Source organism: Aptenodytes forsteri, unplaced genomic scaffold, assembly GCF_000699145.1.
Source record: "Aptenodytes forsteri isolate BGI_AS27 unplaced genomic scaffold, ASM69914v1 Scaffold171, whole genome shotgun sequence".
Lineage (NCBI taxonomy): Eukaryota > Metazoa > Chordata > Aves > Sphenisciformes > Spheniscidae > Aptenodytes > Aptenodytes forsteri.
Window position 1 is genome coordinate 1,237,004 of NW_008794211.1, and position 22,821 is coordinate 1,259,824.

The 22,821-nt window shown below is 36.1% G+C and overlaps 1 protein-coding gene across 1 annotated transcript in view; it reads left to right on the forward strand.

The window, feature by feature from the left end:
• GRIK2 (glutamate ionotropic receptor kainate type subunit 2) overlaps positions 1 to 22,821 on the forward strand; it is a 454,779-nt gene that overhangs the window by 325,153 nt on the left and 106,805 nt on the right. The window lies entirely within an intron of this gene.

A 22,821-nucleotide genomic window follows, 5' to 3' on the forward strand; every position in this document is an offset into this window, starting at 1 on the left:
TTTTTTTTATGGGACACTTCTATGATGTAGATGGAATTGGCTTTGTTCCATGAGTGATTTTTATATTAGGTTTTCTTGTCTGTTTTTTTAGTAGCATTTTTTAAATTTTGTGTGTAACTATTATGTATGGGTCAGTTTGACAGTAATAGTTATTAAACTTACTTATATACTCAAGAAACCTGTATATAATATTTAAACAATTATCTACTCATGTGGAATATACAAGCAGTAAATGCACTACTTTTCCTTAGGAAAATGGGGAACACGACCATCATCCCAAAGGGCTTAAAACTGAACCCTAGATTTTGTTAGAAATGTTCATTGAAGGACAGACCACAGTTTTCCACTTACACAGCTCTCATTTGCTTTTCTTCAGCAAGTGGACAGGTGGTGATTTTGAATGCCTCATCTTTGTATAATCCTGTGATAATTGCATCCATTTAGTCTACCATGTAAGGCATCCATGCATTTTAATCTTTTGTTTACAGCTACATAGCACTTCTCAGGCTTTCCTGTTGAACGCTAATGGAGAACTCAGGTCTTAGCCTATTCAGAATAAAATAAGCAGTTAACTAAGAGCTTTGAAAATGATAGCCTCACTAAACTACTTAATAAATTGTTCAAGTGTCATTTTTACACATGATTCTGAGAGATTGCTTCCAAATGGTTAATTTCTCAAGAGAGGCATTTATGAATATGCATTCATTAAAGTGATAGAGTATGAATTTGAGCACATTTCTGCATTTTGCCATTGTTTTGTGGCTTACATTGCTGTTAACTGAAAAATATGTCAAACCTGTATAATGCAGTTCCCCAAAACCTTTACATAGCAATTCATCAGGTTTCAGTATCTCTTAACTGATGGCAGTGTAAGGCAGAATCTGTCAGATATAAAACATGTGACAGTTTTGTCTTCTAAGGAACTTCCAGGAAATATATATGTATGAAAAGATATGATTAAGCTAACTTGCCAGAGGACATGAAAAAATCTTTAGGGAATCATAGAAAAAATCAAATTGTTCAAAAGGATATACTGTACAGCAGAACTCAGACACTGCTTAATCTGACTAGGAGTGAACGCTATGATATGCTCAGACTCATACCAGATGTGAAGCTATAATCTACACAAATCTCAGACATTTAAGAGCCAGTTTTCCAGATGCACTGCACTGCTTTTCTCCATTCTTTCCTCAGAAATATGCATTATGAAATTATAGCTTAGTAATAACAACAATAACAATAATTAAAGTAAATACTTTCTATAGGTTAAAAAAATCTTCAGAATAGTAATATTCTTTCTTTGATAAACAAATCTAGCCTTTATATTTGTGTTTTGCAGTAGGTTTATCCCAACTGATTCCTTCCTTTTACTGAGTAGGGCTGTGTTGTCTTCTGCCACATTAGAAATCTCCAAGCAAGCAGGAGAGGACCCTTTTTTACACATAGCCTAGACTACATAATGGACAAAACACATAAATGAAGTGTACTGTTCTCTGTAGTTCCTGTTCTTTTGATGGTCTTAGCATCAAGGATTGTTCAACTTTCATTTAGATAGTAGCACACCCTTTTTAGCCAGTGTTAGTTTCTTTATTTCATAACATTTAAAGATTAGACAAAGGGAAATAATTCTAACAACGAAAAAATAAAAATAAGGAACAGATCTCCGACGAGTAAGAGACACATCTTCCTTATGACCTTTTAAGTTATTTACAGGCAGTAATACAGACTGTAGAAAGGGAGGGAAGTTCTGATGCAGTTGATAGAATCCCAGCAGGCAGTTCAACCTGCTACTAACTCATTTTCCTATTTCTGACAGTTATATCTAGCGTGCCAGCAAGCCACCTAACAATGGTAAGTGGCCTTCCTCTTGCCACTTTAAAGTTGCACTCCAGGCAAGGGATAAAGAGCAAAGAAGCAAACAATAAGAGATCAGACTCTTCCTTGCCTAAGTTAGTAGTGAGATGTGAAATAGAAACAAAGAGATGAAATGATGACAGGAGGAATGGTAACTTGGAAGATGCTTTGCATTTGCATTCAAATATGTAAAATAATCTTAAATATAAACAAATCCTATTGTTGTCAGATATGGGCCAAAACTGAATACGTAGACTTCTAGAAACGTAGTCTTTTACTCTGCTGTACTCCCCCTTCCAAAGAAAATAATTTTCATATTTTCTAGATATCCAAAATTCTGGATATTTGTATATTTCTAGAACTTAACTTTGAACAGTTTTCATAGTACAGATAGAACTGGGGTATAGAGTTTAATTTCAGAACTGTGTTTGAGAGTGTTTAGGTACAGAATATAGAAGTCTTGGATAACTTACCTTTGCTTGAAAGATCTTTCTTTTCTCAGTCTGTTTAAAAACTAATTCAGGTTTTCTTTCTGTTTACTTCAAGTTAACTATTCTTAATTATAATTATAACTTGGATTTGTTTATGCTAATAGTTTTTCCTACTTAATTTTGAATATGACTTTCACTGTGTTCTATCATGTGGTAGAAAATGAATTATCAGCTGAAATATAGGGGGGTTGTGTACTGAGACAGTACATACTGCTTTTGTCAGAATGGAATTAGAATTGTGCATTTAATGTTTAAAGAGTAATTAATCTGGAACAACTTAGGGAACACATTTGCCCAGATAGCAGCTGAAATGCAATTCCAGTATAAGTTTAAGTGCAGTTAATAGTTTTGTTCATATACATTATAAATTTGCATGTTTATATCTACATACCTGTATGGATGTGTATATACATGGGCGATGACTGTGTGTGTGATTTGTATTTAAATATCCTGATATTTTTACAAATCCTACTATCAGATGGCTTTTTTCAATATCAGTGGTGAAACTGCCTTGGGCCCTCAAGTGTTGTGGATTTTCCCACAGCTATAGTGGAGGTAAGGCTGGATACTCTTTGCACATGCCAGCTGATCTAAAACCTAAGGGGAGCAGAGCAGGCTCTAGGGTCAAGTTACAACTTTCTTGGTACCATTCGAATTCACATGGACAGAGATGATCCTCTGGGAGCATTTACCAGCATTAGGATTACCACTATTACTGTTCTCAAAGTAAACAGTATACAGGGAGTAATTTAAGCCAGGCTCAGTGGAAGAAACCACAGCTATCTTCCATTGACCTCAAAGTGTTTGGTAAATTACCCTCAAAATCAGTCCTTGTGTTTCTTCATAAAGAAGTGCCTTATATATTTAAGGAATTGTTTTACCCTTTGAAATGCATCTGTAAGGGTTTAAGTGGATGTGAAGATCTGTCTCCTCGCTCCCACCTCCCTGTTTTTAAGTCATCAGTAAAAGGGAAATCTTCCTTTCTCTCCTTCTCTCTTATTTCCCCAGTAAAGTATGATATTCTCTTTAAACTTCTTAGGTAAATAATTTGCCATATAGGCTATAAGTTTATGCTTATTTTTACAGTACATCAGAGCCATCCAATTGTTCTTAGTATTTCTTTTCCTAACAGTAGTTACAATGCATTGACTTTGAAGGTTTCTTTAGTGTCATCTCTTAAAATAATTTGCTCAAACCATCAGGAGACAATTAGTGATGAATGAAGCTGAAAATAATTGGAGATTCAGCTTAGCAGTTCAAATGTTCACTTAAGCCATACGGTCTTGTCTTTCTACACTCTTAGAAATACATTTAGAATTATAACCCATCATGAAGTGTTTTGTCACTTTGTTGATAAAAAAAAGATGGAGAATTCTGTGAAAATGAAATAGACTAGGGAATTTTAAAAGCTTAAGTTGGTGAAAGATTGCTCAAAGTTGATGCTCAAAGTGAATAGTAGGGAGAAACTTCATTAGTGTTAGGGAAAGAGTCAAGCTTTTGACTTGGTGGAACTAGCTAATATATCTCTAAATATGACTGGAAAGCAACCAATTGCTCAGATCAGGAGTAGCAAACTTGAATAATTTTATCCCCAAATAATATAATTCTGTAAAAATGTTCTTTGGTGCAAAAGATTATGTCACACAAACCCAATTTTTTTTCTAAAACATCTAATTCAAATTATAAGTTTCATGGACCCAGTATCTTCCATTAGCCTCCAAGTTTTTGGTAAATTACCCTCAAAATCCATCCTTGTGTTTTTACATAAAGAAGTACTTTATAGATGTAAACAGTATCTTAATAAAGTCTGATGAAATACAAGTGCGAGTAACTGCTAGCATTCTGTTCAGCCATTACTGTTCAGGGTATAAAGTGCTTTTAGCCTCCACATTAATTATAAAATTAGTGATTCTTAATAATGGAATTGAAATTAAAAATTAAATAATCATTATTTATTTATAATTATTTGTTTTAAAGAGGATTAGATTTTTTGCAATGTAGGACTGTAATCTGATATATGAAGGTATGCAATAACATAATACAAGAATGGCTGACTTTTTTCTTGACAGAATTACTGAATATTCATATTATAGCTAAATCCTCTGCCCAGAATAAATCTATGCTCACTGCTACAATAAAATAATAATACTCACAGCAGTCATGACATTTATGTCTCATTTGGGCCTATCTTTTAAACAATCAGAGTGTTTAAAAGGATTTTGTAAGCATTAGAAAGATAAAATAATATCCTTTTTGTTTTTCTGAAGCAGTTCACTATGTTATCAAGTTTGTAATTATAGAAAAAACACCTGATTTGCAATTAAGTCTCAGTGGAGTGTGTTGATATCAGTTTAATTAGTATAGAAACTGACCATAATTATTGTAAATTTTATATTATAACAGGATGGAAAGAATGAAAGAATGCTCAAGCAGTGTTGGAGAGATTGCTAATATAAGATGACAGTCATAGAATTATAAAATGATTTCTTACATCATGAGAATACTCAGATTTGGTTTATATTTCTTAGGACTGTTTAGTACGCACTATAAAAGCCAAAAACAAACCAACAAAACTAAACAAAAACATCTCTCTTCAAACAAAGCTGTAGTACTAGCTGCTTTAGAAGATTACAGTGTGGGTAAAAAAATAACCAACGTTGTTTTGAAGAAATAAAGTAGAATAGGTATCAGCTGTAGTCTTCTTTTTTTCCCCTCAGTAGAGTGGTGAATAATAATATGCTTCCCTGCAGCTATATATGACAGGCAAAATCTCTTTGCATGTAGTAATTAGTTTACAGCACCCTATAGTCTGGAGCCCAGCAGGAATTACTTGCAAGCAAGTACAATATAAACAAAAAGATAGTTCCTGTTGTAAAGCAGCTGACTTGCTTCTTTGGTCACCAACCAGTTCCTGTTTATGAGAAATACTTCTCTTATTTTAGAGATGAATATAGTTGGAAAGTTAAATCAGCAGAAGGTATAAGAAAGCTATCTTGTTTTAGGTTGTGATTGTTGCTTGAAACAAGTGATAAACTTGGTGAATTTAGGCTATTCTAAATACAAAATGAAAATGTTTCATGTTTTTTTGCAATATAATGGATTGAACGAAGCAAATAAATTTTATGCTTATGGAGAGTTGTAAAAGAAACTATAGGAAAGAAAGAAGGCTACCCCTCTTTCAGAATTTTTCTTGAAGTCTCTGAGGGATTTAGCGAACCCTTACATATTTCTTGCTAAAAACCACTTTGATTGGACCCAGATTCAGACAAAATATTTTTATGGAATATCTTTAATGACTTGCTTTCCTGTGTATAGGAGCTATATCAGCAACTTATTTTATATGTACACACTTGATCACTCAAGGTGCAGAGCATTGCGTGCTCACAGCGAGAAGAGTAACTCTCCCAAACTATTAAAGGCAGACCATAAAAATACCACAGTCTGAAAATTTAGCCTGGTGAAAAGCTAAAAGAACTGCTGATCTCAATGGCAAAATTCACATCATGCGTTCCTTTTTTTTTTTTTCCCCCCCCCCTTAGGTAACCCTCTTCAACCAATACCAATGTAACAATGAATATTCTTAGGTTATCCTTGTGGCACGATAATATGTATTGGCTTAAATTCAGTGAAAATAGTTTAAACAACTGATGAGTTTGACCTTACAATCAATGGGATGGACAAAAAGAGAATACACAGATGATGGTGGTGACCTGCCTGGAATTAAGAAATGATCACTTAATCATGTTTGATTGTGGGTCTGTATTCTTAATAATCTCATGCATAGCACGTTGTTTTTAACAGTTTTTTTCTCTTTAAAATAAATTTCACATCTGCAAGCAAAGTTGCTGTATAGTTGGATAAACAAAAACCAACTGAGTTAGTATTGGGGTATATTGGCCAAGTATGCTTCTCATAACAATAGTTACTGCTCAAAAAAACAAGGGAAGGGAGCCTATCAAAACCTTTAGCGATTTCTAGCCTGCTTGCAATGCACGCTTGCAACACAGTGCATTTAGCCTGAGTAAAAGCTAACTTGGGCTGTGAAAGCTAACTTTAGTATCTGTGTGCTGCGGTAGATTTAGATATTGTACTTCATTGTTTTCTTACCTTCTACAAAATCATTGTCTTGCTTCAAAATTTTTAGCACAAAAGTAGTTGTTTGTTAGAGGAAAGTGATATCAGACGACAGAGAAACAAAACTCTATGCCAGCTTGCCCATGCAAGTTTGATTTATATGATATTTTATGTATGTCACAATTTTCCTTCCTAGCTTTTTCTTTAATATTCTAAATTCCAGAAAGAATACTGCTGAAAATAAACAGATTCAAAAGTAAAAAAAAATTAAAAAAATTACTTGTAAACGGGAAAGAATTTCTGCTTTGGGACCGTGCATTTAGCAGACATTCAAGGTTGATGCTGGAAATGCTTTGAAATGGACTATAGAGGAAGAAAGACCTTCTTTCACTTAAATTGCCAACAGATATATCTAGCTTATTGGACTGTCTGTGAATGGACCTAATACTACTGTGACCATATTTGTTAACTTTGTCATCATAAATGTTACAGACTAGGAGTGCTTCCATCATAAATATATTATTTATCTCCCACATGACCTGCTTTGTTCAAAAGCAGAACAGTGCTCCTGAGAGATTAGTTTCTACTTGGCTAAATAGTAGCACTAATTGTCTGATTGAATGAACAATAAGCTGTATTTTTCTCTCTAATACAAAAAAAAGAGTTTCTCATGTATAAACTTGCAAAAATATTTTTCTTAATATATTTAACTTTTTATAACAATATTTTCCGTATGCTAAATAATACATATTCCTATATATTTTTATGTACTGAACAATATATATTCCTATACAATAATTAATAATTTTATGTTCCTGATTTCTGAGATGCCTGCCTTAAGATGCATAACCATCCTGTATTTAAAAACTCAAAAATATTGCCTGGTCCTTAGAAAATATCTCCTATCAAGCTCCTGGAAAATGAGAGCTGTCAATCTTTTAATACTTTATGGGTCAAACATGTCAGAGAGGCCAGGCTCCTTGGCTATGTCTGTTCCATTGCATAGCCCACAGCTGAAGCTCATGCTTGATGACAAACTTGCATATAATCCATATTTACTACATCCTTGTACACAAGGGCAACATGCATATTAACTCCTTCGGGCAGGTTACATAGCAATCTTAAGCCCCACTTGAGCAGCGCTAACAAAGGCTGCTCACCTCAGCCTTGTCCTCTCATGAAAATATGTCTCCTAGAGAATATGATAGAATTATAGAATAAACTGGGTTGGAAGAGACCTCTGGTTGTCATCTGCTCCAATCCCCAACACTGAAAGCAGGGACAACTTTGAAAATCTCCCAGAGCCATGCCCAAGTCAAGTTTTGGACATCTCCAAGGATGGAGATTGCACAACTTCTCTGTGATGTGTTCCAGTGCTTAAGCACTCTTATGTGAAAAAACTCTTATGTCCAGACAGAATTTCTTTTTCTGCCTTTTGTCCTTTCTCTGTACATCTCCAGGAAGAATCTGAGTCCCTCTACCCTTCAGGTAGCTGAAAACAACAACTAGATCTTCCGCTCTTTTTATTTCTGCAGGCTGAAACCCAGCTCTCTCATTGTCATCTTCTACATCATGTATTCTAGTTGTCTGACCATCTTGATGGTCTCTGCTGGACTCCAATACATCCATGTCTTTCTTTACTGGATGGCCCAGAACCAGACACAGTACTCCAGATTTGGCCTCAGGATTGCCCAATAGGCAGGAACAGTCACTTCTCTTGACCTTCTGGACATCCTTTTGCTAGTACAGACCTGTATGTTAGAATTTATTGCTTTTAGGATGCTCATGTCCACCAGGACATCCAGGTCCTTTTCTGCAAAGCCTCCTTAGAGCCAGACAGTACCCACCTGTACTGTGCATGGTGTCTCTGCTTCCGAACTGCAGGGCTTTTCATCTGCCTTTGTTAAACCTCATGAGGTTTTGGTCAGACTGTTCTTCCATCTTGCCAAATTCCCTCTGAATGGCAGTCCTGCTCTCCAGTGCATCAACTTCTCTTCATCTGGTTTGGCATTACCCAGAAAGTTGCTGAGGTACATTCCATTCTACTACCCAGGCTGCTGATGAAGCTATTAAACAGCTTTGGCTCTTTTATCAACCCAATGAGAAATACTGTTCATTATTGGCTCTTTTTCAAGCCTGGAAGTCCAGCCAATTTTTTCTCCATCTTGCAGTCCACTGACATTCAGGCATTACCTTCCCAATTTGGCAATAGAGATGCTATAGGATACTCTGATAAACAGTCACCAAAATCAAGATAACATCTGCTGCTCTTCTCTCATCCACAGAACTAGTCTTCTTATCACTGAAAGTAGTTAAGTTGGTTAGGTACGATTTGTCCTTGGTAAGTCTCCTTTTTTTACGTTGTCCTTTTTCTGTCTGGTAGTGGCTTCCAGGAGGACTTTTCCCATAATCTTCCCAGAGACTGAGGTGGGGTTTACTGGTCTGTAATTCTCTGGATCTTCCTCCCTGCCCTTTGTTGAAGATAGGTGTGACATTTTCCTTTTCTAGCCATCAGGGATTTCCTTTGATGAATGTGACGTGATAAAGAGGTCTGTCTCTACAAAGTTTCTCCATCTATTTACTAAAACTAAGTTTAGAATGGGACAGTGAAAAATACTTCCTTTTTTGGAGGAATTCCTGAAAGTTATAGGCCTATCTTTTGATTATGCTATAATAGTCAGTTTGTAGAGGAAACAATGAATGGAGAAGAGTTTTGCTTGATAAAGTTTTCAAAACTAATCAATATCAAATGGGGTTGCCCTCAGACCTGCCTACTGTAAACCTCCTGGTTTATGTCAGATGAGGATCACCCCAAAAATTTGTAATAGTCAACACCAAAAAAAATAACATTCTCCAACTAGAGAGAGATGGTGTTCTTACATTCAATAATGTTAAGACCTGTCTATTAATATTTTCAACACAGTATTGTTTATCTTTTCCTGTTTACAGAATACTTCCAGGGCTGTCCAAGGATAAATTCTAATCAGCCAAACTAAGATGGCTGTTAACAGTACTTTTATTTCCCAGATAGGTACCAGGCAGGAGTGACTGTTTATATAATGCATTATTATAAAGGTAAGCCTTGATTCATTGCAGATCAGTGCTCACTTCGGCCCTCTGATGGGGATAACAATAGGCTTCTGTAAGTGGGTATGTTACCATAAGTGAAACCAGTTCATGAACACATGCAAAAACTTAAGACAAAAAGTGGGCTTTTTATATAGAGGCAGTAGCAGGAATATACAGCTGAAAAAAGTGGGTTTTATATAGAGGCAGTAGCAGGAATATACAGAGTACCTGATGATACCTTTTCTGGACTTCTATAAGCATATAGTTGTGGCCTTCAGGTCTGTAGCATACCCCTTCTAGACATTCCCTAGTATGTAGTATGGCATTTATTAAGTTGTTATGTCTCCATCAGCCAGGTCTAATGCTTCCTCTATTTGAATCTCAGAACCCCAGTGGGACAGGAAGCATATAGAGCTCTGTTGTGGCCTTCAGGTCTGTAGCATACCCCTTCTAGACATTCCCTAGTATGTTTGCCTGCTAACTGAACTACCTATATTACATGTAAGCTTTTATATATAAAATGTATATGTAATTTTTTTTTTTTTCAGCACAAATTACAAATAATCAGAAGACAGTCCTGGAACAAACAGTTAATTCCTTCTACTCTTTCAGCCTTCTCTTCCCTTGCTAGGTTCAACTTGAAAATTAATTGAATACTGGTAGTCTTAACTATTTCTGGTTTTAGTATTGGTTTCTTTACTATGACAGAATGGATACTTTTTTTTAAGTCAATATGAATTGAATCAGATATAAGAATGGTCACTATTCGAAAGATGTTACTTTTTAAGATAGAATGGAGATTGAATTCATTCGGATTATCCTCTTCATCTCCTTTGATCAAATTTTGTGTCAGATAAATGAGTTAGGGATACAGCACTGTATTCCAGATCCTGTGACCTTTTCCTTTCTTGTCTCTGCTGACAGCCATTGTCACAGTCTGTATTCAAAATTGTTGTTTCTCTTGCCCATTCTCTTTCTTTTTCAAATTAATTCTTCGTTTCACCATGTGTTTGTTTTTTTTTTTTTAATGCTGGTGCAAGGTATATATCATTGTGTAAATTTCTATAGCCTGCAGCAAAACTGCAGACTTATCTCTACAGCTGGTCTAATCCAGAACATGCTTTTGATTCCTTTAAGCATACAACAGTATCCTTATAACTTCTTGAATGTAAGACATTGGCTTCCAGGTGTTTGTCTTTCCTGTTAATATTCTTCCCGTATTCAAAGTGGACTAAAACCTGCTAGTTACCTTGTCAGCTAACCTAACTAGTTGGAGTTCATTCAACTGTACTCAGAACTGATCTTCAGTTGTACTCATAATTTCTGGTTTCATATTGAATATCTTATTTTTTTAAATGTTGATCTTTTTTTGGTATTTCCATGAGATATGGCACTGAGAAGGCAAAGTAATTTCAATTATTTTCTTGTTTTACAATATACTAAAAAGCAATATCCATTTATGCCCAAACAATTGGAGCACCACAACTCAGTAAATTATTTACTGAGTTTGTTTGGGGATACAGAGTGATATTGTAAGCAGCAGCAGCAATAAAAATATAGATAGAAAATACAACACCCTCTTTTTTTGTAGTCTATGCCATAACAGTTGAAGAAATCATACCTTTGGGGTAGTTTCTCTTCCTATTTCATGCAATTTTCTCTGCAAGTGTAAAGGAAAGATTATCTTGGCAAAGATTGGTTGTGTTTTCTAATGATCACTAAAGACATATTACCTTTCCAGGATTCAACTCAGGATGTTTAGCTGTGTAAACTTTGGGTTTATCCACACTTGACAAGGTTGCTAATTTAATTACTATGGTTTTATTAGGAGCATGCAAAGTCTACATATTTCAATAGTTCATAGCACATAGTTTTAACAGATGTGGAATCCATGCTAATCAAATCCTAATTTTGTATCTGTGAGTTGGGCAAGGAAATAAATAAGAAAGAGCCACTAGTGTTGACAGTGGCATGGATTTTCTGTCTTTAAATGTTATGGTATGCTTTTGTGATTTTTCCCTTGGTCCTCAAAATAATAATAATTTTATTAAAGAAAATAATGCTTTTCAAAAGCAAACTAGCAGAAAGGAACAATCCCTATAGTTCTGATGTGATTGATTCTTATTTTGTGGAGGGGTATCAGCTGGAGAATTTGAACTACAATTTTTAGGAATGACCATACTGTCTGTACATTTAAGCATTACCCTTAGGACAGCAGCACTGCAGTATCTCAGACACCAAAAAAAATCAGTAATTGTGATTGTTTCTTACAGTTCCCCAGAAGTTCCTTGCACTGTATGAAAGAGAGGAATATATCTTCAGTGGGTTTTGCTGCAGTTACTCAGATCCACTTAAAGTTATTAGAATAATTTTCCCGAGAGAACCCATGGAAGAAACCCATCAACTTTAAAATAAGTTATTAAAAAAATGAAGGCCTTTTTGAGGAATAAGCTTCTACTGCCAGATTGTCCATTATAATTTTGACATTATTGTCAGTAAATTAATTTGAAAATTATAAAATTAACCCATAAAAGCACCACTGAAGTAACTAAGTATTGTAATATAGACACAGCATTGGCAAACTGTGAGATTAGAGTAAAATCCTAGCATAGAAGATGAAAGTTTTCTGCCTGCTGCCTATTTTAATTAAAATAATTGTAAATATGAGATTTTAGAACACTTCATACCAGAACACAGCATTCCTGGAATTTTATCTCTGGTGCCAAATTACAAAGAATTAAAGGACAAAAAAATTTTTCCACAGTATTCTTCACTTAAATTATAACCTAATGTACTATATTGTATGTATATGTAAGCACAGGTTTATCGCAAAAAGATATATTAACTCCTGCATTAGGAGCACTCCATTTGGTGCATATTTTTAGACATATGATGAAGAAGCATGTCCATAGCTATACTGCCTTATCCTCTCACTCCTCCTGAGATCAGGCTTGTAATTAAATCATTATCTTTTATACATGCTCAAGTCACAAATAGAATAAGACATGATTAGCTTTATGGTTTAACCATGCTGTTATATAAAAGACTGATTTCATTTTACTACTGTCCATATTTCACATTTAAACAGGATAGTTTCTTTTTCTACTAAAAATACCAAAATATCTAGTACTCCCTCTCACCCCCAAACAGAGGAGGCCAAGCTTTATTTCTTAGTGTCAAATGAACCTATTACTGCACTTTCTTTGAATTCAGCTTCCATAAATTTGAGTCTGGTATTTACAGTTACACACAGGACACTGTGTAACACTTTCTTTTTCTCTGAGATGGCAAAAGACCCATAAAGGTTTTCTCCTTCTGGCAAGCACCATTTTAAAATGTTTCAGCAATTACTTAATGTACCAAAACCACTAGCAATGATGCAATACAGTGCTACTGAGCCCAGGAAATGGGACTTTATAAAATGTATAATATTAATTTATAAGCTCTGAAGATAAGCAAGTCAATCACTTGTCAAATATGAACCTTTAGGAAATTGGAAATCATTTTTTTGCGTAATATAACTTTGGGCCTGCAAATCTGAAGAAGATGTTTAAATCAAAAGAAATCACATGTGCTAGTCAATACTTCGAAGGAAGAGCTCTAAGGAAAATTCAAGTACTGCAGGCATAGTTTAGGGTGATCATTAATATTTTTGTTAAGAGTTGGTATTGATCAATAAAGACACACTGTGATACAGGAGCATATCTCCTGGCTTTTAGGCAAAAAGTAAATAAGAGTTCTTTACAAACAATGACCTTTAGAGATTCTTTTGGGCTTATTGTAATGTAAGCCAAGCAAGGAATGGTGTTCTGTCTAGTTTATGTTTTATAAGAAGTGGATAAGACAGATAACAATTGCATAATCTTACAGTGCCCTAACTAAATATTGATGTGAAGCTGAAGTTCTATTACATGATGTAAAACAGGGCTATTAAATTTTAGGCACTTCGAGCAACAGTGAAACCTAGAGCCTTGAATTAAGCTCCGAAGCAAGTGTGTTTAGAGGGAACACAGAGAACAAAATATCTAATTCTAGGATCCAAAAATCTGCAAGTACTCTGAACTGGAAGCAGCCTGAATAAATAAAAAGGAAATACAGGGAGCAAAACTGTGTCTGAAAACACCCTCCTGCTATAATGTTTTCTGCTCTTTGTGGCTGTCTTCACCCTGTAATCATAAGCTGATAAGTTTTGATTTGGACTTAGAAAAAGTAATTACCTGTATTTTAACTCTCCCCAAGTGTATTATTGTTCATGACATAATTTATAATTTATTGAGCAGAGCTGTCCAGGAATCATCAATGATGCAATTTTTCAGTTGGAAAGGTGCCATAGCAAAACATTTCTAGAAAATGTGGTGGTTTTCTGAAACTTTCATATTCCTAATAGAATTTCTAGTGAAAATAAGAGAAGACAGTAAAAGGAGAAACAGGTGCCCCTCGAAAGTGAGTAAATTTTTTTCTGTTCATGTCAGTTACTGACTGAAGAAAAACAAGGACTTGAATTTGGACTTTGTCCATTCCCTGGTAAATACCAAGGATGCAATAGAAATTCAATTCATTTATCTAAGTGCTTTATCTCTGACTGTGGGCAGAAGTAGATGTGTACAGAAGAGTTAAAAGCATAAGCAAGTCTATAGCAGTACTTCTCTCAAGTATACTCTCACAAACACAACAGTTTGTGGCTTTCAACTTGAAAGATTTTATTTTCTTATACAGACTAAGATTTCTTTGAAAACTTGAAAAGTATCATGGGCTGAGGAAGATTTTTCTCCCCCAGGACTAAATAGCACAGTTTAAAATATGCTACAGACTTCACAAAACAAAAAGACATGGTTTCTGCCTGGAGAAGCATAGAAGTCTAATTTTAGACATAACAGAACAAGTGAGCACAACAAATAGTGGGTGAGGGTGGGAGCTGAAGAGGGTCGCACTAAGCAGATTACATGGTTACTTAGGTTCATTTCATACATATCTTGATAGTATCACTGTTTCATTTGTATATAACAATTCTAAAGCTTCCAGAAGTAGCTGGAGAGGCAGCAGAAAAAGGAGAGGGAGAAATGTGTATGAGATTTAGCAGAAGTGAAAGAGGTAATGAAGGGAATCAATTCCACAGAGAAAATAATGGTCTATATTTGTGTACAGGCTCTTTTGTTTTTCTGTGTGACCTTCAAGACGTCGAAAGACATTCAGATGATGACTAGTCTCGTGTCACATATGTGGAGGCACTTACATTTTAGACTTTCTCTTTTGCTGGGTATCTAAACATAGCTCTGCTGAATAGTTCCAGAACAACCTTGTTAATAAGCATTTAAGCCTTATTGTAGTTTGTGGATGGAGCATGAGAAGGTCCTTTGTGCTGTGTGAGGGCAGGTGCTCAAACTGTTGACCAGAACTCAGACCTCACCTCCCAAAGGAGGACTCTCATTAGAGGAAGCAAGCCAATTCTATGTTGTGGGGGGTTAACCTTGGCTAAGGGTCAAATGCCCACGCAGCCACTCACTTGCTCCCCTCTGCAGCAGGACAAGGGGAGAAAATAGGGTGAGAAAGCTCATGGGTCAAGATAAAGCAGGGAGATTGCTTACCAGTTACCTTCGTGGGCTAAAATAGGTTCAGAAGGTGAGAAACAAAGGCAAACACTGAGACATCACTTTTCCTCCTCCCTTTCCCAAGCTCAACTTCACTCCTTCACTCTGGATTCCTCTACCCACCCCCAAGCAGTGAAGGGAGGATGGGGGGCAGTTTGTGGTCAGTACATAGTGGTTTCTCTCTCGCTCCTTCCCCCTCACACTTTTCTTCTGCTCCAGCATGGGCTTTGTCATAGGCTGCAGTTCTTCAGGAAAAAAGTCTGCTCCACTGTGGTTCTCTCCGTGGGCTGCAGGGGAATCTCTGCTCTGCTGCCTGGAGCACCTCCTCCCCTCCTCCCTCTCTCACGTTGGTGTTCCTTCTGCTGTTTCTCACTTTTTTCTCCCTTCTCCTCTCTTTCTGCCTGGCATTTTTTGTCCTTTCTTAAATACACTTTCCCAGAGGTGCCACCATCTTGGCTGAGGGGCTCAGCTGTGTCCTGCGGGGGGTCTGTTGGAGTCAGCTGGACCCAGCCATATCCAGCACAGGGCAGCCCCTGGCGTCTTCTCACAGAGGCCCACACATGCACCCCCTCCCAGCCCAGGTACTAAATTCTTGCCATGTGTAACCAATACACATTTTCTTTTTTTTTTTTTTCCTTTCCATCATCCTTATCCACCTTTTGTATGTCTACTGGCCAAGGTTCAGTAGGTGGACTTCCAGCCTAGGTTTTCACCTGTGAGAGAGGTGCCCTTCTGGACATTAGAAACAATGAGTTCAAAACCACTCAAGCTGAGAAGGGCCTGGAATCCAAAAGTCTCTTAGCTTGCTGTTTTAGTCACTACCTATGTTTGAAAAAGGTTTTCTCTTCTATTAAGCACAGCACTCAGTAGAAGGCTCAGCACTGTGAATCAGAGGCACATACTATGCATTCCTGGACCAGGCATCTGCTGAGGAAGCTCAGGCCCCTGGTCCTAAATGTTTTCTGTTGTATGGATGCAGGCCTGGGACAGTCACCCTTCAAGATGGGCTTGGAAATCATGAGGAAAGGATGTGCAAGTCCAGGGTGCTCCTGAAGGCAGAATAAGATTAAGTCACCAGAAGTGTTTAGGGCAGACATAGGGCCAGCGAATTGAACAGTTCAGAGGGGTTTGGCTGTTAGACAGTAATATGGGTTTTGGATGCTCTTTTGCTGTTTTTCTTTGACTGCACTGTAGAGCTGTAGATGCTGAAATTAATCTTGGCTTAGCAAGACAGAGCATGTGGTTTGCTTCTTCCATTACCCCACTGCCAGTAGTAGCACCAGACATCAAATATAAATACAGAAAAAAGGAAGAAGAGGAAAGAGAGAGAAAGAGAGCAAGGAAGAACCTAGAAGAGGTGATAGAGTAACAGCCAGCCAGTCAGTGAAACTGTACCACAATACCTCTGGCTGCACAGAATCTTTCCAATTCTGGCCCACCAAAGACAGGGATATCTAAGGAGATTCAGGAATGTATAGGCTGTGAGATTAATGTTTGCTCTACATCTCCACTTCCCCTGCTGAGATAACTTTGGCTTCAGCCATTTTCCCTTTCCCTGCCTCCTCCTGGCCTCATCCTTATTTTCAAACAATGGAATTAAGTACCACTTCAGTTCAGTTTGTATTGTATAAATAGTTCTTCTTTTTAATTGTTTTGAATCCTCAACTCTGATTTTTAAACTCAGGCTGAGAAAAGAATTTGCTGATTGCATGGATATTCAAAGGTCTTTCTAGAAACAGAGATTAGAAATTTCCAAAGTAGTCAGTTTTCTATTTCTCCCATTTCATCAATATACTCAGGGAAACCCATATTTGGGTAAATAATAGTAATGCTTTCTGGTAAAGAAGTAAGAATGTTATATAAAACAGTTTGATGTAGGCTATTTAGGAGGAAAATGCAAATAAAAGCTATAATAAGTATTGAGAATAACCCATTTTTGGAAGTAACACCCAATTGTTTATTACTATCTAGATATAGGGATAAAAGAATACAAATGAAGAATTAAAGATTCTCAAGTATGTTAAGACCACTAAAGAGCAAATCACAGAAAGGGGAAAATCATGTTGGATATATCAGTTTACTTGTGTCACCAAAAAAAGGCAAAATGTCTTCTAATACAATGAATATTCTGTTTCTCTGAGTTGTGCTTCAGATACAGAAGTCAGAACAGGCTGTGACTCTACGTAGAAAGCCAGTTTTAAATAACCTAAGTTGATTCTCTGGCCTTGGCAGAATTTGCAACAGCCAAGAGGTACAAGCTTCTTAATACTCCTGAGGGACCCTCTGCTGCTTAGGGATTGTCAGAGCACCACATGCATGCATTGAGTCCTTGCTAATGTTCCTCCCCTTACCAAGGCTGCTATAGAAATCAGCTAGTCTGGCTCATTGCTCACTCAGATTCCCTTTCCATTCAGGAAATCTTCAGTGGGGAAATCTTATCTTTCTTCTATTTCTAATGGGATATCTGGGCCTAACTTGCAGGCAAACTGTAGAAAACTTCTGAGTTGGTTTTACACCCACCCACCCACCTACCCCCCGAGGCTTTCTTCCCCTGTCATTTTAACTTTTTGCCTGTTCTGCTACGAATAGCACTGTCTTCTGTGTTCATCTGCTACAATAGTACTGCCTTTATTCTATATCGCTGGGTAACATTGTGTAGTTCAGATCAACCTCACTTTGTGTTCTCCTAAACTATTAATCTAATATTTCTAAGCTCTTTGTAGTCCTTTGCCCTTCTTAGTGTTCATAACATCCTCCAAAGTACTGCCCTCTGTGTTTTAATTAATGTGTTGCTTATACCTTCTTCCAGATTGTTAATAAAAATGTTCATTAAAATTGGCTTAAAACTAACCATGGAGCAACTCTTTGGACATCTCCGCTACTATACCTTACTTGCAATATCTTAGAGCTGTTTAGGCCAAGAATATTTGCTTTTAAAGACTTCAATATATTTAGCAGAAGTCAGGATACATTGACTGTGGGAGAAGTCTACAATCAATGTGAAGTTCACGTACATTAAAAGATAATAATTTTAAGTAAGTTTTCTTCAGAGTCTTGACTGTCATTTAGCATTTAACTCTATCCACATTTCTTCTGTTCAAGAAAAGGATGGACTAATGTTTTAGAAGTTCAAAAATTATTTAAGGACTGAAATCAGTATATTTAATAAATTAAGGAATAAGAACTTGACTAGTGCTGCAAAAATGAGGTTGTATGTATATCTTTGACTCATATCTAACATATAATAATCTTTAATTACAATTGTAATATACTATTTCTTTAATGCAGAATATAATGAATTTTAATAAACCCTTGATTCACATCTGTAGAAACAAATGTTTCAGTTATTATATACTTATACTAATTATCACATAATAGTCTAAGAAATTTTTAATAGTTCCGACACTTTTAAGTTATCTTCCTTCAGTGTATATCATTGAGTAGAACAGTACTAAATACCCAAGCACATTACAACCAAAAGAAAGATTCCCTTTGTCTTCAGCAGGTTTGAGAACAAATCCATACTTATATGTTTTACAGTATTTCTTTTCAACAAACAAAAAAGCCTTTCTTAGTTTTGGTTCAGATTTGAGCTGTGACCAACCTGCACGGTTCTGTAGCCCCAAGGGTACATTTCATTGGATTTAACTGCAGGACTAGTAGCTAATACAGCAGTAAAAGTAGGCAACTTCCATAAATCATCACATATCTACTTTTGCTTGATGATATTATTCCTGTATGATTCATGTTGCTTATCGGAGAAGTTTACAGTATAGTTTTTATGTTACTTGCTTATAAGCTAATTGAGTGTTTACTTTTTTAATATTAACCAGGAAGCTAAAGTTGTAGAAAAATGGGACAGGTTATTTATTTTCATTCATATAGTGAAGATTTTGGTTCTGATCCTGCAATAACTTACGTATTTGTATTTAATCCCTGACTCAATTGGATTTAACAGGATCTTACTCATGTTTAAAGTTAATGGTGCCTTTAAGCCATTTAAAGGGATAGGGGTAGAGCTATAGAACCCACTTCTGTAAAGGCGGTACACAACTTGCACGTGAATCTTGTGCCTTTCTAGACTTTAGATTGACCAATATCCCCTAGGTTTAGAAACCTTAACGTTAGTCTTTTAGATATCTAAAAAGTCAGTCACATTAAGCTCCATTTACAGGCAATGGAGAGGTGATGGTGATTCAATGCAACTATTTTAGATGGGGATTTTTTGTATATATAAAAAAAAAACTAAGTGTTGGATGACTAGTTCTTGTCAGGGAGCAGCAAAAGCAGAATGGCTTCACAAGGGAAGATGATGTGGAAGATGACCACAGTACAGGCAGGGCAATTACTGCACTGACAAGGGTATTTGAGCAGGGCAGGAGTGTTGGCAATAACAGGCTCTGTTCACAGCCCAGCAATCATCAGATAAGGTGAGGTAATGAGTTGGGTCTGACATCCAAGCAGCCAAACAAAAATCTTGTTTTTTCTAAAAAGCATAATTTAGAAAAAAGAAATGCAGGCTTTAATAAAGGGAAGAGGAAATATATTTTATTTTGAATAGTGTAATAAATTATAATAAAGCATCCATCTCATATCCTGGATATTCTTGAAAAAGTTTTAAAATATTATAATTTATCTGACTGTCAGTTCTTATGCAGTAAGATCTGGATTGAGGATGTAGTCCTGCACAGAAGTCCTGAAAAACAACGTCTAGAAGAATCTTCCTCTTTGCTCTGGTGAATGAGAGAATGTGTAATTTTCTAGAGCTAAGAGTATCTCACATGAATGCCTTGATACTTTTTTGTGTTCAACAATATCCAGTATTGAATCAGTATGCTCAACAGTTCATGAAGAAGATGGGGTAAGATTCTTTTCATTTCTCAAATTGTGCTCATTAGATGAAGCCTTACAGCTTGTGAAATCTTTGTGCTAAGGTATTTGCAGTGAAGGCTGTTGTCTGCCCACTTCTTGATCTGATTGTGCAAGAGAGATGTCTGTGTGCATGTAAGTGAATAATCATCTTTCCTTTACATTTCTTCATAGTCCTTGTCCAAAGAAAAGTGAGGGAATAAAGGAAAAGTATCTGGGTTAATTTGGCAGGTTTGAAATAATGCTAGAATAGTATGCACACTGTAAGTATGTGCTATCTGTGTCTGTGGCATATATTGCTGAGCTATGCAGGGTATCTTGGTTTATATGTCATGCTCTAGATAATATTTTTGTAGCACCCTTTTCTCCTAATTGATTTACATGTTCATTTTCAAAAACACAGTAGCAGCATTGTCTGGTTGTAATATCGCTGAAAAGAATGTAATTTAAATAAATTAAACACAGCTACCAGTAAGTAATCTCATTAGTCCTTTAAGTCATACTTGCTCCTTTAAGTCATACTTGTACCATAGTTCTTTACAATCAGTATTCCCTTCCCTTCCCCTGCCTGAAATTACTCACAATTCCATGAATATAGGGAAGTATTCTATCTGACTGCATCAGACCAAGAATTCAATTTACTGCATTTGATTTTTGTCTTGTAATTTCAAACTATGCTGTAGAATATAGATTTTTCTTAGCCTTTCCATACTCATTATGTGACTCCTACTTGGGACAGAATGGAAGACAGTATCATGTCTGAGATAAAGATAAAAAGTTATAAGTCAGTATGGATTTTTAAACAAGAATTAAACTCCAGGCACTATAATGGTAACTGATAACTATAATGGATTTTTAGTTAAATATTCAGTATCAACCTGTGATTTAAAGATCCCATGTGTTTTTCTTTTTTGATCCTCAGGGAAAAAAAAAAAAAAAGAAATCTCTGCATCTCTCCCCACCCTAAAAAAGAGAGACTGTTTTAGATTTTTGGTGAAAGTTCTCTGTAGGAATTTAACAGGTAACATGCTGAATATGATTTAATGACAGTACACACCTGTTTTGTAAATATCTGAAAACAACACAGAAAACTAAAATGGTATGTAAGCGTTAGTAATGGGGCCAACCAGTCTTTATCCAATAAGGACTAACTGTATGTTCGCAACTGGTATAAATTCAGTTCTGTGTAACACTCCTAGACAGCCATGTGTTGGTATAATGAAAAACAAATTGCAAATATTACTCCACTAATCCATTTTCTCTTCCCTCTAAATTGCAGTGTTTGTGCTTTCTTCTCTTTTTAATAAGTTGTATTGCTCTCCAGAAAATAGAGCTTAAATTAAAAATGGCTTTAACTCCAGATATTAGAGTCTGTACTAAACATGTCTGTTAATTTGCTTTTTAAAACAAAATACTATCAGAGAGAAACTGATAGATTTTTGAGTTGAAAACTACTTGAACTGGAGGAGGGTACAGTTTTATATATACATTCTCAGCAGCTTTGAATTGAGTCGATTTGTATAGAACATGCTAGACCACATCTTTTATGAAAGCAACTGAAAACAGCAGTCAATGTGTGACAGAATGTACTGCACTGAGCATACTTTGTGAGCACAAAACAATCACATTATCTACAATATCATTATTGTATCTACAACCACATTTAAGGTCATCTAGACTGAGTCCTGTGGCTCTCTATAAGACTATCTTTATTTACTGACCAAAACTGTAGAAACTGCTCTAGTTTATCCAGAATTAGTCAAGTGTCTCTTCCTAAGTTTGTCTCAAACTATGGACACTGGAGAGGAGGAGTGGGTGCCTGAAGGTCAAGAATTAAGGAACAGTATCTTGTATCATCATGGCAAGAAGACTTCCTGTGCCTAGAGTGTGCAAAAACAAGCTCCTAAATAAAAAGGGAGGCTGAGATGCTAGCAGTAGACTACAGTTGATACCATACCAGGTCCTTAAGCCAAACAGGCTCAAGATGGACTGCTATTGAGTCTAAAAGCAGGCATTCTCAGTGTAGACAACCAGAAAGTTTATGCCTGAGAAGGGACATCTTAGATGATGCTGTCTATATAGGTCTTGCCTTAGAGGACTAGCAGAGTTTTGTATCGAGCTGAACTTTCTAGGATCTCAAAGGCTAGAATCATGAGATATTTTCCACTTTCTGCCCCTGCATACCATCTTCTATAGGATATAGAAAAGCAGCTTTGCTAAAGCAGGTCTCCTTTATGTGCATTGCACATAAAGAGCACTGAGAGGTTCCACAACCAGATAGCGTAGCGTGAAGTATAGTCACTCTTCATTTACACTGTTCATTCATGACTCTAACTATGTAGCTATGCCAAACATAATATGGTATTCCCTCTCATCAGACGTTGTTTATGATAATTTCTGTTCTTCCCGTACACTCAGAGGCTGCACTGAAAAATCCAGTATCTGATCAGAGAATTATCTGAGCAGGTTTTTCCAAAAAAATGTTCTTGTTTTTCAATATTCACTATTATTTTTACTTAGCAGGCCTGTAAGATCAAGGCTCCATTATTAGAAACACTGTATGAATACAGAGCTTAAATAAATTATAGTCTGTCTCAAATAATTTGTAAATGAAATGATGCAATTCTGAAGTAGATCTGTCTGCTCATTGGGCATACTAATTTTAATTTCTAATATCATGGAATGTCCCTAAAGTAGAATCATATTTGACACAAATCTTCCCTTTCCTGTGGACTGCTAAGATTGCTGACTTCTAAGCATTGCTTGTACTAGCCAATAGTTTTTGAAGAGTAATTCTAACTTTTCAGTGGGTAGCAGCAAAGAGGAAAAGCGGAGCATAGGTTTTGTAAAGCTTATTTAAAGTCTCTTTTTTCAAG